The sequence below is a fragment of the Lepus europaeus genome, chromosome 5 (assembly GCF_033115175.1).
Source record: "Lepus europaeus isolate LE1 chromosome 5, mLepTim1.pri, whole genome shotgun sequence".
NCBI classification, from domain to species: domain Eukaryota; kingdom Metazoa; phylum Chordata; class Mammalia; order Lagomorpha; family Leporidae; genus Lepus; species Lepus europaeus.
In genome coordinates, this window is record NC_084831.1 from 56,803,955 (window position 1) to 56,820,200 (window position 16,246).

Sequence of the window (16,246 nt, forward strand, 5' to 3'; positions counted from 1 at the left end):
TCCACAAGTTTTCTACTATGTGTCAAACATAATATCACGGATTTGGGATACAAAGATCAACGAAATGGGACTAAATAATTAAGGAAGTGAGTGCAGTAACCTGTGTACTTTCTGGTTCAGGTAGCATACACAAGCTTTTAAAGTATACCAATGCAGATAACACACATACACACACACACACACACACTAGTGGTCCTTATTTTATAAACTGTTCTACCTTTTTAAAAATTCACTACTAGTTAAGAGACTTGGAGCACGGTTTTCACCCAACACACACTGTTGCAAATGTGGTTAGGTTTCTAACCAAACACAGAAAAGACCAATTTAACACATAACCTATTTGAAACACTATACTCTGCCCTACCAAAAGAGCAGCAAACACTGTAGTCAAAGAGAACCGCGAGTGCTCTTGTCATCAAAAGTTGGTGCACGAGGGAAAGCAGGATACAGTGACACTCCAGTCAGTACTGAGTTGCGCCTGAAGACTTTAAGGAGACCAGGGAGCCTGGCTTTGACCTAATCCAGGTTCCTCCACTTAAAAGCTAGGTTCTTTTAAGCACATTATTCAACTTTTTAAGCCTCAGTTTACTGATCTAAGTGTCTGGCCCAGCCAGAGTAAATATTCAGTAACCCAGTAACCAATAAAGCATTTCATTTTTTTCTCCCTCTTTGCTTGAAACTATAGGATGTCCATCTTTCTTGACACAAGAGGATCCTTAGTACATTGTGGGGTTTATCAATCAATACCAGAAAATGTTCAGTTTCCACACAAAACAAAAATAAAAATTTTTAAGTGTCTAGACAAGAAATGCACAAGGAAGGAGACACGAGAAAAGGACAGCCTGTATTAAAATGAAGTAATTAGGAAGGGACTAAAGCTAGAGAAAAAAGGCACATGATGTACAAACAAGTCTCCTGATAAGAGAAGATATGAGGGAGGGTTCCAGGGACTTTCCAGAGGACTTGAGGGCTGCTTACGCAGGGAGGAAAGAGAAACACCGAGCAACACAGGCAAACCTTTACAACAGCGTGATGGCTCGTGCATGCGCACACACATGCACTCTCATGTAATCCCTACAATTCTACACAGTACATGCTGTTGTTTTCGTTATCCTTTCATAAATGAGCAAACTGAGGCGCAAAGAGATTAAATAACCTGCCTACAACAACCACTCCCCAAGTAAAAACAACAGGATTCAAACCCACAAACTGATTTGGGAGGCTGAATCTTAGACTGCTGCTTTTGCAGTAGGAACCCAACCATTTGCAGAAGGGGGTTTCCTACAGGAGAAGTTCACAACCTGAGGAATATTTACCTATAAAGTACACACTTCCAAAAGTATAATCACTTTGTAAACAATCACTGAGTTTCTGGCAATGTTCACCATTAAATGCTGCATCCCAGGCACTGTCTCAAGTTATTTCATAAGCTCTACCTCATTTAATCCTCACAAAACCTCCTATATGACAGGTACAAGTAAGTATACTTTGCAGCTGAGAAAAACTGAGGATCAGTTACTACCCAGGGTCACAGAGGTGGTGAGATGCAGAGGATACCCTCAGACCCAGCTGCTCCTGGTCCAAGTCCAGCATGCTCTCCATATGGCATTCTCATACACAAGCAGGTAAACACAGAACCTTTTATATAATCACCAAGTTGTATATAACAACAGTCAATCGAGTTTGACTTAAAATGTCAAAAACATTAAAGCAACTTTTAAGGTAAACATCTCACAAGAAAATACTACACTCTCTTTAGGGCAGCTAAATGAACTAAATTGCCCTGCTTCCCCCCACCCCCTCAAAATTTTTTAAAATCCTGTTTGGTCTTTGTTATTACCTAATGTCTAACAACAAATACTATATAGATACATCAAGGCACTTCTCCAATAACCTAAAATTACTTCAGAAACTTTAGCTTAGAAAGCAAGACCTGAACAGATCTTTATTTTAAATGCTAATATCAGTTCAAAAAAGAAGTGGAGGGAGGCTGGCGCTGTGGCTCAATAGGCTAATCCTCCACCTGCGGCGCCGCCACTCCAGGTTCTAGTCCCGGTTGGGGTGCCGGATTCTGTCCCGGTTGCTCCTCTTCCAGTCCAGCTCTCTGCTATGGCCCAGGAAGGCAGTGGAGGATGGCCCAAGTCCCTGGGCCCTGCACCTGCATGGGAGACCAGGAGGAAGCACCTGGCTCCTGGCTTCAGATCGGCGCAGCACGCTGGCCGTAGTGGCCATTTGGAGGGTGAACCAACGGAAAAAGGAAGACCTTTCTCTCTGCCTCTCTCTCTCTCTGTCTAACTCTGCCTGTCAAAAATAAAATAAATAAAGAAGTGGGGGGAGACAAGTGACGAGAAAGCAGAAAGAAGTTTTGAAGAATAGGAAAGTTTTAAGGGTCAGTGTTGTGGCATACCAGATAAAGCCGCTGCTTGTGATGCTGGCATCCCACATGGATTCCAGTTTGTGTCCCGGGCTGCTCCACTTCCCAGTTCCCTGCTAATGGATTGGGAAAAGTAGCAGAAGATGCCCCAAGTGTTTGGGCCCCTGCCACCCATGTGGGAGATCGAGATGAAGCTCCCGACTCCTGGTTCCGACCTGAAACAACCCTGGCCATTGCAGTCATCTGGGGAGTGAACCCACAGACAGAAGATATCTCTAACTTTGACTTTCAAATAAATAAATATTTTTTTAAAAGTCGTTAGAAAATACACCGCAAGAGACACCAAGATGGCAGAATAGGGAGAGAGCTTACTGCTCTAGTCTAGGGGAAGACAGTTAAAAAAGAAGAAACATGCAGAGAGTCCAATCTCAGGGAAGTATTAGGGAGAAAATGGCAGAGGAAATGTCACACAAATTAGAGAGACGCTGCAGATGGAGGGTGTGGAAGTGCACAACTCAAGAATCCAGCAGCCAAGAGCCTAGGCACCAGCTTTGGAGAGTGAGGTGAGACCAGACTACAGCAGCCCAAGCCACTGGCAATAAAGCTGCAGGAAGAGCCTGGCATGAGTACAGCTTGGAGCCCTGTGGGAGACAGTGTAACTGCCAACCTAGAGGGGAAAAAAAGGCACGTTTCTCTCTCCCCAACCACACGGCACCAGCATTCTGTAACTAGCCAAGAGAGCGGGCACCATTTTGGACAAACGTAACAGCTGCTCCAGCTCATGTCCGAGTGTCTAGAAACCAGTCGAGAAGAGATGCCTGAATCCAGTGGAGGTTTGACAGCAGACTGGGAGCTCATGACTATGGGAGCCTTACGTGTGGAGACTGTGAAAACACTGTGGCTGTGTGGGAGGACCAGAGTGTGGCTCGGTCTTTGGGCAGTCACTGTGGGCAGCTCCACAGGCTCGGGGCTCCCTGATTCCCTCATGAGGGTCACTGCTGCAGGATCCATGCTCACACTGAGGACTGCATAGATCCTTTGTGTGGTTCTTGTGGCAGTGCAAATGAATATTATACCCACTGGGTATAATACTGGTCTTCCTGGAGGAGAGGAGGTGAGAGTGAGACTATGCCAACAGAGCTGATTAAACCTCCCCTCTGATTAAAAAAAAGAGAGAGAGAGATTTACCACACCCAATTTAGTGCTCCCTTCACACTGGAGCACTGAGCAGAGCTCCCAGGCCATACCCAGTACATGCTTCAGGGTACTCACTGAAAGAGCAGACAGGGCCCGTGCTGCGGCGTAGTGGGTAAAGCATTCACACTCTAGTATTGAAGTGTCATTGTGTTTCTTTGGAGGCATCATGTTGTCTTCTTTATTCTTGCTTCTTGAGTTGCTGCATTTATTTTTGGGTATTTGTAGAGATACTTGTTTTTTATTTTCCCTGTGATGGCTTTTATCTCTGGACTATGCCTCTGTGTATTAGGGGAATATCTGCTCTTTTTTTTTTTTTTTAAGATTTATTTATTTTACTTGAAAGTTACACAGAGGGAGAGAGAGAGAAGATTCTTCCATCCGCTGGTTCACTCCCCAGATGGCTGCAATGGCAGGAGCTGCATGGATCCAGAGCCAGGAGCTTCCTCCAGGTTTCGCACATGGGTGCAGGGGCCCAAGGACTTGGACCATCTTCTACTGCTTTCCCAGGCCATAGCAGAGAGCTGGATCAGAAGTGGTGCACCCAGGACTAGAACCAGCACCCATATGGAATGCTGGCACTGCAGGCAACAGCTTTACCCACTATGCCACAGCACTGGCCCCTTTTGAATCATTTTAAAAAGAAGACATTGATTATATTGGACCATCTGTTTTTCTTTCTCTTATTATATACCAATTGTGTGATTACAGTGTTAAGTCTTAATTCTTATGTCTTTGGGCAGAAAATTATCAGTTATTTTAAATGAACGTTTCCCTGCCTTTGAAGCTCATTCAGTAAGTGTGTTGTTGACACACACACACACATAAAGCAAACTTGGGCTTGCATTACTTGAATACTTGAAAACTGAAATTGATAAGATACATTATGTAATGAATTAGGTTTCTATTCCCAGATAAAATTAGAAATGAAATAAAGATTTGAACTACTTAAAGGATGAAAATAATGACAGTGTTTATAAGCACTGTGAACCCTTTTTGTGTTTCAGGCACCCAAAATTCAAGTGGTCACTAGATTTTTCTCCTGAAATCCTGCTCTTCTTTTCTGTGCTTCATGCATTTACTATTACTATTGATAGAAAACAGCAGGGTTAAAGTGTCATGTCTGTGTTCATTATGAATCCCATAGCTTTTCTAGTTAAGAAAAAAATAGTCTCAAAAATACTCTTAGAGGACCGGCACCAAGGCTCAATAGGCTAATCCTCCACCTGCAGTGCCGGCACACCGGGTTCTAGTCCCGGTTGGGGTGCCGGATTCTATCCCGGTTGCCCCTCTTCCAGGCCAGCTCTCTGCTATGGCCAGGGAGTGCAGTGGAGGATGGCCCAAGTGCTTGGGCCCTGCACCTGCATGGGAGACCAGGAGAAAGCTCCTGGCTCCTGGCTTCGGATCGGCGCGATGCGCCAGCCACAGTGGCCATTGGAGGGTGAACCAACAGAGAAGGAAGACCTTTCTCTCTGTCTCTCTCTCTCACTATCCACTCTGCCTGTCAAAAAAAAAAAAAAAATACTCTTAGGGGCCGGCACTGTGGCGTAGTGGTTAAAGCTGCCACCAGCAGTGCCAGCATCCCACATGGATGCCAGTTCGTGTCCTGGCTGCTCCAATTCCCACCCAGCTCTCTGTTATGGCCTGGGAAAGCAGTAGAAGATGGCCCAAGTCCTTGGGCCCCTGCACCTGTGTGGGAGACCCGGAGGAGGCTCCTGGCACCTGGCTCCTGGCTCCTGGCTTCGGATCGGCGCAGCGCCAACCGTTGAGGCCAACTGGTGAAATAGTGGATGGAAGATCTCTCTCTCTCTGTAACTCTTTCAAATAAATAAATAAATCTTTTAAAAAATAGTCTTAGTGCCTTTTTTTGGTTAATATTTTACCCACTAATGCTATTTTAGATATATTTAATCATTTTAATAAGGTGTCTAAAAAATTTAAAACATTATATATTGTATTTGAATTAGTGAAGAATAAGAACAAAAAACTAGCATACTGAGCCTATAGGTTTTCCATCAGTTAAATTTCAAAATTTTTAATAAAGGAACTTTCAGAGATAGGTTGAGACCAATGGTATCCATTAAATGAGCTCCTGTGATGTGGAAAGGAACCCCGGAAGCAGCAGAGGGCATGTGAAGGCATTTACTTGCCATGGTTGTGGTTGTGGTGTGCTCCTACTTAAATACAGGTAGTGACACACTGACATTTTTGTTGCCCAAAAATCTGGAGTAGTATCCTGCATTTAGCTGTACTAAAATAACTATAAATTAATGGAATCTACAAAGAAGAAACTTATGACTGTATGGTATTTGGGAGCCTTTGTACAGCTAGGTAAAATTTCCATGATACAAGCCAGCGCCGCAGCTCAGTAGGCTAATCCTCTGCCTTGCGGCGCCGGCACACTGGGTTCTAGTCCCGGTTGAGGCACCGATCCTGTCCCGGTTGCCCCTCTTCCAGGCCAGCTCTCTGCTGTGGCCCGGGAAGGCAGTGGAGGATGGCCCAAGTGCTTGGGCCCTGCACCCCATGGGAGACCAGGAGAAGCACCTGGCTCCTGCCATCGGAACAGCGTGGTGCGCTAGCCGCAGTGCGCCTACCGCGGTGGCCATTGGAGGGTGAACCAATGGCAAAAAGGAAGACCTTTCTCTCTGTCTCCCTCTACTGTCCACTCTGCCTGTCAAAAATAAAAAATAAAAATAAAAAATAAAAAAATTTCCATGATACAAAGTATTTGGAGGGGCAGCACTGTGGCATAGTGGGCTGAGCCTCCGCCTGTAGTGCCACCATCCTATACATGCGCCAGTTTGAGTCTTGGCTGCTCCATTTCCAATCCAGCTCCCTGCTGATAGCCTAGGAAAGCAATGGAAGATGGTCCAAGTACTTGGGATCCCACACCCACGTGGGAGACTCAGAAGAAGCTTTTGCCTCCTGGTTTCAGATCAGCCCAGCTCTGGCTGCTTCGGCTATTTGGGGAGTGAACCAGCAGATACAAGACTTCTCTGTCTCTCCCTCTCTTTGTCTGTAACTCTGCCTCTCAAATAAATAAATCTTTTAAAAAAAGTATTTGAATTTTAAAATTTATTCTTTTTTTAACTTTATTTAATGAATATAAATTTCCAATGTACAGCTTATGGATTACAATGGCTTCCTCCTCCCATAACTTCTCTCCCACCCGCAACCCTCCCCTCTCCCGCTCTCTTTCCCCTTCCATTCACATCAAGATTCATTTTCAATTCTCTTTATATACAGAAGATCAATTTAGTATAAAGATTTCAACAGTTTGCACCCACATAGAAACACAAAGTGAACATACTGTTTGAGTACTAGTTATAGCATTAAATCAAAATGTACAGCACATTAAGGACAGAAATCCCACATGAGGAGCAAGTGCACAGTGGCTCCTGTTGTTGACCCAACAAATTGACTAGTTTATGGCGCCAGTAACCACCCTAGGCTCTCGTCATGAGTTGCCAAGGCTATGGAAGCCTTCCAAGTTCGCCGACTCTGATCATATTTAGACAAGGTCATAAAAGACAGGGTGAGGATAGTAACCAATGATCCTAAGAGTGGCATTTACCAGGTTTGAACAATTATACAGCATTAAGTGGGGAAGAGGACCATCAGTACACACAGGTTGGGAGTAGAGCCATTGGTGGTAGAGTAGAGGTTATGATTACAAAGGAATGAGGCCCAAGTGCACTAGACAGGGTCTAGAACAAAGGACAGAGTCATTATTAGAGGAGCCAAGAAAGGTGCTGCCTAAGCTACAATTAAGTTTTCTGATTGAGAGGCAAATAGAACCTGATAGAAGGGGCTTGATAATAATCTGGTGGGCTTTAGACCTTGTAAGTTAAGAGGCCCAGACCTATCTATCTCTTCACATGGGGTACATCCTAAGGGAGGTGTGAACCTCCTAGGGGAAGGTAAAATTTATTCTTATAAGGAAAAAGACATGACATTATTTCATGTGCTTAAATGAGAATTTGCTTATTGAGTTTATTTCAGAAGAAAAAATATGAAATGAGTAATTGTTTCTGTATTAGCTGCACCATTAAATTGGCAAGTTGTAGTATAAAGCTTAAATCTGTGTTTCCCAAATGTGAACTACAGTAGTCTAATGCTGCTTAGTATATACTTTAAATGCTACAAATAGTCTCAGCACAAAACATGTAATGAAACCTCTCAAATGAATGCAACCTTTGATGTAGGTGTTTTGATATGCCTCAGAAACTATTTGGGTGCCTGCAAATTTGTTAATCTGTTTGGTAATGAAGATACTTCCTATTCTCTTGTTGTTTTACTACTGTTAATTTAAGTACAATTTGTTAAATGGTTAAAATGGAGTTGTCAGTGAAGAAACTTAAAATCAGCCTCATTCATGTAACTGCTTAAGTAAAAACTATATTTTACATTCTATGGTAAAAATAATAATAATACATCCCCATTGCTAGTTAAAAAACAAGTCATTGGAAGAAATGAGAAGTTTTTAACAGCAAATAGCAACAGATTTTAATTCCAGCTCTGCCATTTATAAGCTTTGTTTGCTCAACTGGAAAATGATGCCATTAAGATCCAACTTGGGGACCAGCATTGTGGTATAGTGGGTAAAGCTGCCACCTGCAGTACCAGCATCCCATATGGGCTCTGGTTCAAGTCCTACTTGTTCCACTTCTGATCCAGTTCCCTACTAATGTGTCTGGGAAAGCAGTGGAGAATACCCTAAGTGTTTCAGACCCTACACCCATGATGGGAGACCTGGAAGAATCTCCTGGCTTCGATCTGGCCCAGCCCTGGCCATTGTGGTCATTTGGGGAATAAACCAGCAGATGGAAGCTCTCATTCTCTAACTCTGCATTTCAAATAAAAAAAAAAAAAAAAGAAAGAAAGAAAGAAAGAAACAACTCCCTGGTTATTACAAAGATTAGACTATCAAATGCAAAGCACACAGCCCAACACTGGACACAGTAAACACAAATCATTTGTCTCATCCCCTTGCTCCCTCTCCCCTTCCTTGAGGAAGATACACTATATATCCCTCAGACAGGCCCTACCCCAAACACACAATCATCTGCAGGTTACAAGACACTGACAAAAGGGCCAGTGCTGGGTAAAGCTGCCTCCTACAGTGCTGGCATTCTATATGCTTCCAGTCCTGGCTGCTCCACCTAAGTCCTTGGGCCCCTGCATGCACATGGGAAGACCCAGAGGAGGCTCCTGCCTCCTGGCTTTGGATCGGCGCAGCTCCGGCCGTTGCAGCCATCTGGGAAGTGAACCGGTGGATGGAAGACCTCTCTCTCTCTGCCTCTGCTTCTCTGTAACTCTGCCTTTCAAATAAATAGTCTTTACTTAAAAAAAAAATTATTTATTTATTTGAATGGCAGAGTTACCCAGAGAGAGGAGAGACGGAGAGAGGTCTTCCATCCGCCAGTTCACTCCCCAGGTGGCCGCAACGGCCGGAGCTGCGCCGATCCAAAGCCAGGAGCCACGCAGTTAAGACACTATTTGGGGCCGGCGCCGTGGCTTAACAGGCTAATCCTCTGCCTTGCGGTGCCGGCACACCAGGTTCTAGTCCCAGTCAGGGCACCGGATTCTATCCAGGTTGCCCCTCTTCCAGGCCAGCTCTCTGCTATGGCCCAGGAAGGCGGTGGAGGATGGCCCAAGTCCTTAGGCCCTGCACCCACATGGGAGACCAGGAGAAGCACCTGGCTCCTGGCTTTGGATCAGCGCGATGCGCCGGCCGCAGCAGCCATTAGAGGGTGAACCAACAGCAAAAAGGAAGACCTTTCTCTCTGTCTCTCTCTCTCACTATCCACTCTGCCTGTCAAAAAAAAAAAATAATAATAATAATAAATAAAAAGAAAGTCATACTGCTAATTAAATTAGCTTGGTGGATTGCACACAGGTAGCCAGAGAGATATGATTTATGTTAAGAGATGCAATGAAGCTTGCTTAAGTACACCTGCAAGCCCACTTTAGGGTTAATTCATGTATTACAGACTGAAGAAAAGTATTACGGATAATGCCTAAATTGGCTATTCTGATTGTGTTCAGCTGAAGCCATTAGGTAAAACTTTGGGCATATTTCTGAGAGATGAGTGAAAAAAGAGTAGGAGTCGGGGACATAGTGTTCCAGAGGAAGAATATAGGAGGCAGAGAAAGGAGCCAGTGCCTAGCACCCGAGTGGCATGATCTGTTCATTCCACCCTAGCTGTTCTTTGCTGACACTTCCCATTAATTGTTACAGAACTAATATCTCTCCTGGCCTGTCATTGTACTGACAGATGATTTCCCTGTTTCTCTTAATACCGTCTGTATCCAGCTTCCTCAGAACCTTAGAAAGCTTACCTGGTGAAGGGAAAGGCAGCAAAGACTGTGAATTGGGAAGGCTAACCGGTCTGTTGTCACTAGTGAGATCTGCTGTTGTAGCGCTAACACTGACACCGTGTTTGGACCGGTGAGCCTGCCTCTGTTTCCAGGCAGACTTCACATATAAGCATTGAACTTTGTATTTCCACTTGTCACAAAATGCTACTCTTTCCCCCTCTACCACTTAAAAATGGAAAAATTAGTCACCTCATTGGCTGTACAAAACAAGTGGCAGGCCAGGTTTGGCATGCAGGCCAGATTACTGACCCCTGCCCTTGGACTCTTCCTGACCTCCCCTGTTGCTTTCTCCCCACCCTACACCTAGCAGTTGCAGGCTCTTCTACTGCTCCCTCCCAGAGTTTCCCACCATTGCCTTCTCTCCATTTGCACAGCTGCAGCCTTGCTCTGGCTTCCATCACCAGGGTGATCATAGCAGTCTAGCATCCCTGCCTCCAGCCTCCCCTCCAGGATATCCCCCATGGACACAGACTCATCTTCTGCAGCTTGACTCAGGTTGTAGGATCTCCCTGAACGCAAGCCTTTGCAAGTCCTTTTTGCTTACAGAAAAGAGTCCAACCTCTACCTTAGTCTGGTAGTAAAGGCTTCTTGGGATAAGTCCTCCGCTTACCTTTTCAGCTTGTTCTGTTTCTTTCTACACTGTGCCAAAATGGATTATTCATTATTATGCATTCAAATCGTGAAACATTTATTATGCTTTTCTGCATTCTTTTAAAAAATTTATTTAAAAACTTAATTTGAAAGGTAGAAACAGGACACACACACACACACTGCACACATGTGAGCTCCCCCATCTGCTGGTTCAGTCCCAAAATGTCTACAACGACTGAGGCTGTGCCAGATAGAAGCCAGGAGCTGGGAACTCAATCTGGGTCTCCCATGTGGGTGGCAGGGACCCAGCCACTAGAGCCTTCATTCAAGGTGTACGTTAGTAGGAAGCTGGAATTGGGGTTGGAGGTGGCACTTGAAGCTGCCACTCTGGTATGGGATGTGGGTATCCCAAACAGTGTCTGGTTTTTGTTTTTGTTTTTTTTTTTTGTTTTTTTTTTTTTTTTTTGACAGGCAGAGTGGATAGTGAGAGAGAGAGACAGAGAGAAAGGTCTTCCTTTCTGCCGTTGGTTCTGGCTTAGCGCTTGGCCTAGTAGTTAAGATGCTGCTTCACCTGCCCACATCCCACAAGAGGGTGTCCAGATGCCAATTTCAGCTTCCTGCTAATGTACACCCTGGGAGGCTCAAGTAATTGAGTACCTGCCTCCCACATGGGAAACTTGGATTGAGCACCCAGCTCCTGGCTCCTTTAAAACAAATAAAATTTTTAAAATGTCTTAATATTTTTCCCTGAGAAGATATATACTTGGCCAATTGTTTTTCCTTGAGTTCTTTTGTTTTGTCTTTTCTATTCCTATAAAAGATTACTTTTCAATTCTACTAATGGAAAAAAATTACTATAAATTACAGCCTTGTTATAATCTAAACAAATTAACTGTGCAAGCAAGCCTACAGATATAATTGTGCTTAATTAAATGAACCGTTGTCAGTTCTAATATCCCGAAGCCCTTAAAAACACAATTAAAAACAAATAAGAGCTTCACTAATTACAAATTGTTCTTATCTATTTCTACTTTATATCTTCATGCTGATCTGAGTTATCTAATGTTCCTGAAAATAAGACCTAAATTTAGTTTTTAAATTCATATAAGTTGGCCTTTTCACCAGTTCAGGTGGACATACCAACTGCCCTTCTACAAATCAGAGTTTTACTGTTGTTCTCATTCTCAAATGAGAAAACAAGGATTGATATCAAAGCACGTGGGATGTAAATGATATTAAGAGCTCTTTTCCAACCACAGTGGCAACTACCATTCTTCTGAGTATGCATAACACCCAAGAAACCTGCTCAACTAAATATCACCAAGAAGGAAATACACTCAAAATATGGAAAGTGTGTGTATAAATGAGGAGAAAGAGCCAACTCTATACAATTTAAAATTTTGGATAAATCTTACTCTAGGAAAGCACAGCCTTTTATATGGAAATAAAACTGTAAAAACTTTCAGTGGAAACTGAGTATGTATATATATGAGAATTCTTTTAACTCTTATAATTCCTTAAGCAGCAATATTCACTGGAGCATTATCATTTAAAAGACTGTCAATTTCCACACAACTCTGCAGGCACCATTTTACAAACAGCTATGCCTGGTGCCCCTCCGCCAGCAGACATTTTGCTAAGTAAACTGAATCAGTGACGGCAACACAGTTTCTTTATATTGACTTTCCCAGAAAGGCTAATACACTCTACCAAATTATCAACCTTACATGGCATTTAAAGTTAAATAAATGCATCTTTGTTTCTCATTTTTCCTTAAAACCTATTTTATTTGAATAAATTTAAGTAAAACCTAATTTAGCCAGCAACTTTAACCCTTGTAGATTTGAGAAATCACCTTTTTAAAGTACCCAAGTGTTTTACTGACTCAATTGTTACTTAAGCTGTTCTAACATAGAACATATCAGCTGCTGGCGCCGTGGCTCACTAGGCTAATCCTCCGCCTTGTGGCGCCGGCACACCAGGTTCTAGTCCCGGTCGGGCACCGATCCTGTCCCGGTTGCCCCTCTTCCAGGCCAGCTCTCTCTGTGGCCAGGGAGTGCAGTGGAGGATGGCCCAAGTGCTTGGGCCCTGCACCCCATGGGAGACCAGGAGAAGCACCTGGCAGGAGAAGCACCTGGCTCCTGCCATCGGATCAGCGTGGTGCGCCGGCCGCAGCACGCTACCGCGCCGGCCATTGGGGGGTGAACCAACAGCAAAAGGAAGACCTTTCTCTCTGTCTCTCACTGTCCACTCTGCCTGTCAAAAAAAAACAACATATCAGCTATCTTTGTTCTGCTTCTACTAGGTGGCACCTCTCTACGATCTTAAAACATTCTGAATATAATTTGAGGGTTTTTTTTTTTTTTTTTTGGACAAATAGAGTTAGACAGTGAGAGAGAGACATAGAGAGGTCTTGGGCCGGCTCACTTGGTTAATCCTCCGCCTGCGGCGCCGGCATCCCATTTGGGCTCCAGGTTCTAGTCCCAGTTGCTCCTCTTCCAGTCCACCTCTCTGCTGTGGCCCGGGGAAGGCAGTGGAGGATGGCCCAAGTGCTTGGGCCCTGCACCCGCATGGGAGACCATGAGGAAGCACCTGGCTCCTGGCTTCGGATCAGCGCAGCGCCAGCTGTAGCGGCCATTTGAGGGGTGAACTAACGGAAGGAAGAACGTTTCTGTCTCTCTAACTCTGCCTGTCAAAATTTAAAAAAAGAGAGAGAGAGAGAGAGAAGTCTTCCTTGCGTTGGTTCACCCCCTAAATGGCCGCAATGGCCAGGTGCTTCCTCCTGGTCTCCCACCCACATGGGAGACCCAGAAGAATCTCCTGGCTTCGGAGGCCATTGTGACCATTTAGGGAGTGAACCAGTGGATGGAAGACCTTTCTCTCTGTCTCTCCCTCTCTCCGTTACTCTACCTCTCAAATAAAATCTTAAAAAAATAAAAATAAAGCTCTTCCCCTGAGGAGTTAAGCAAAGTGCCCCACTGGCTTTCCATTCTGCAGAATGTCCCCAGCCTATACTTTCACACCTCCCAACCCCCACTAAGGTGTCTGAAGCTGCCTGTTTCTGGGGGAGAACTCCCACTGCATTTCAATTAGGCTCCACAACCTGACCTCTTCTCAATGGCTCGGGCAGCTGCAGCTGTATCCATTCCCACACTGCATGCTTAACAGTGTCAGCTTCCGCTTGCTACAGTGTTCAAAATGGTTTGCCCTGCCACTAAATGCCCCAGATTGTTTCACATTTGAATCATGTGTCTGCTTTTCACAAAGCTCCTATTCCTCATTAACTACTATGAAAAAAAATCAACACTGCTTGCCTCCAAGAGTGTGCCTTCCTGGATTCACTCTTTCAGAACCCTTGTCTTGTAGGTTTGTTGTATGTGATCTACCGACTTGAAACCCAGTCAGATAAACGGTCAAAGAATGCTTTATAAATTAAAAGCAAATCAAAGTAGGTTTTGCTCCACTATAAGGCAAGCATTCTCTTTTGGCTAAGCATGCCCTGTTTCCTTGCAGTCTTCTGCACTGCTTAGGAGGAATGGCTAAGTAAAGAGCATTTTCTAGATGAGAAGGAAAGAATAGCACAATAGTCAGAAGCAGCTGACCGTGCATAGAACTTTCAGTGCTTCCCAATTCTTCCATTTGTTAGTGTTTTTCTGGGGTTCAGAAACTTCCAGTGGTTTCTCTTCTTCTCCACACACTGATTCAGTACAGGCCACTTCCCTGACCTCACACCGCTCACAGATGTATAGAGAGTCCCATGCTCACAATCCAGCCCCGGCCTGCATGTCTAGCCTCACCTCCTTCTGCTCCCTCCCATCTGGTGTCTGCTCTAGCCACAGTGGCCACTTCCCATTTTGTCACGTACATGCCCAGCTTCCTACCTTTGCTCCTGCTGCATCTCTGCTTCTACCCACTCAAAGCCCTACACAAATGAAGATTCTTCAAAAAAGCATTTAACAAGAGCTCCAAGCAGGGTTTTGCCCTCTTCCAGAGAGTCCTAGTGCTTTTTAAAAAATAGTTTATTTTCATCTACTTGCAACACAGAATGACAGAAAGAGAGTGAGTGAAGTCTTCTGGTTCATTCTCCAAACATGCAATAGCCAGGGCTGGGCCAGGCCTAAGCCAGGAGCCTGGAACTCCACTGGGGTCTTCCATATGGGTGGAAGGGACTCGAAGATTTGAGCCATCATTTGTTGCCTCCCAGGATTGGAAGCAGAGTAGCCAGAACTCAAACCAGCACTCTGATATGGATGTGGGCTTTGTAAGCAGCAGCTTAACCTGCTGTGCCACAGTATCTGCCCCCAAATTTTATTTATTTGAAAAGCAAAGCGACAGGGAGAGACCTTCCATCTACTGGTTTGCCCCCCGGCAAATGCCTGCAACAGCTAGACCAAAGCCAGGAGGATCAGAACCAAATCCAGCTCTCAGGGTGACAGGGACCCACAAACCTGATCCATCTCTTTCTGCCCCCCAAGGTGTGCATCAGCAGGAATCTAGAATCTGAAACAGAGCTGGGATTTGAACAGAGGCACTCTAATACTGGATGCAGGCACCCCAAGTAGTATCAACCACTGTGCCAAATGCCTGCCCTCCCCCAGTCTGGGGCACTCTAATACAATATCATCCACACTGGGCAACAGCCACACACAGCAAGCTTATTCCCACATAAATGGAGCCCCATCCAACTGACAGGCACACTGTTAGTACTAAAGAGATGCTTGTGGGGCCAGTGCTGTGGCACAGCGAGTTAAAACCAGCATCCCATATGGACGCCAGTTCTAGTCTCGGCTGCTCCTCTTCCAATCCAGCTCTTTGCTATGGCCTGGGAAAGCAGTAGAAGATGGCCCAAGTCCTGGGGCCCCTGCACCCGCATGGGAGACCCAGAAGAAACTGGCTCCTGGCTTCGGACAGGCACAGCTCGGGCCGTAGCGGCCATCTGTGGAGTGAACCAGTGGGTGGAAGACCTCTCTCTCTGTCTCTACTTCTCTCTGTAACTCTTTCAAATAAATAAAATAAATCTTAAAAAAATAAAAAGTAAAAAAAAAAAGAGAGATGCTTATGTATACAAGGAATGATGAATTAATCTGTAAGTATTTCTAAAAAGAAAAATTTTTAAAAAAAAAGGAAAGCTTACTGCTTACTCCTTAGACTTCAAAGGAGTACCCTGAAGGCTAACCAGGAAACATTCTACAGTCACAAAGCAGGACTGATCCATTTGCTTGCGTATAATCAACTGCAAAACTCTGCAAATGCCCTCTCCTCTGGGGTCTCCCACCTGCTGCAGAGGAGGGCAGGGAGTTCTGCCTGTTTCTACTTTTTCTCTCAGAGCTACAGCAAGAGCTCCGCAAGCATTTACTGAATGAATAAATGAACAAAATGTCATGTGAATATTACTATTAAATAAACTGATTCACTCCAGATTAAAAATATCCCCATACCAGCTCTGTCTTCTGTTCAGAGCAGGCTTGAAGTTTCCTTTTACATCTAAACCAGGTCTTGCCTGGGAACTGGCTAATTTACTCAAGACCACCAAGGAAGAATGTGTGCCCACTGCCACTGCAAATAACCGCAGATCCTTAAACCTGAGAAAGTAAAGGCCACATGGAAACAAGCTTTGTGTTTTATGCTTTCTTGTTGTCTCAATCTGCCAAAATGTTGGTGCACTTCAGAAGGAAGAATACACTCTGCAATTCGCTTCCTGCCCTG

At 44.6% G+C, this 16,246-nt stretch overlaps 1 protein-coding gene across 2 annotated transcripts in view; it reads right to left on the minus strand.

The window, feature by feature from the left end:
• JAK1 (Janus kinase 1) overlaps window positions 1-16,246 on the minus strand; it is a 142,826-nt gene that overhangs the window by 122,640 nt on the left and 3,940 nt on the right. The window lies entirely within an intron of this gene.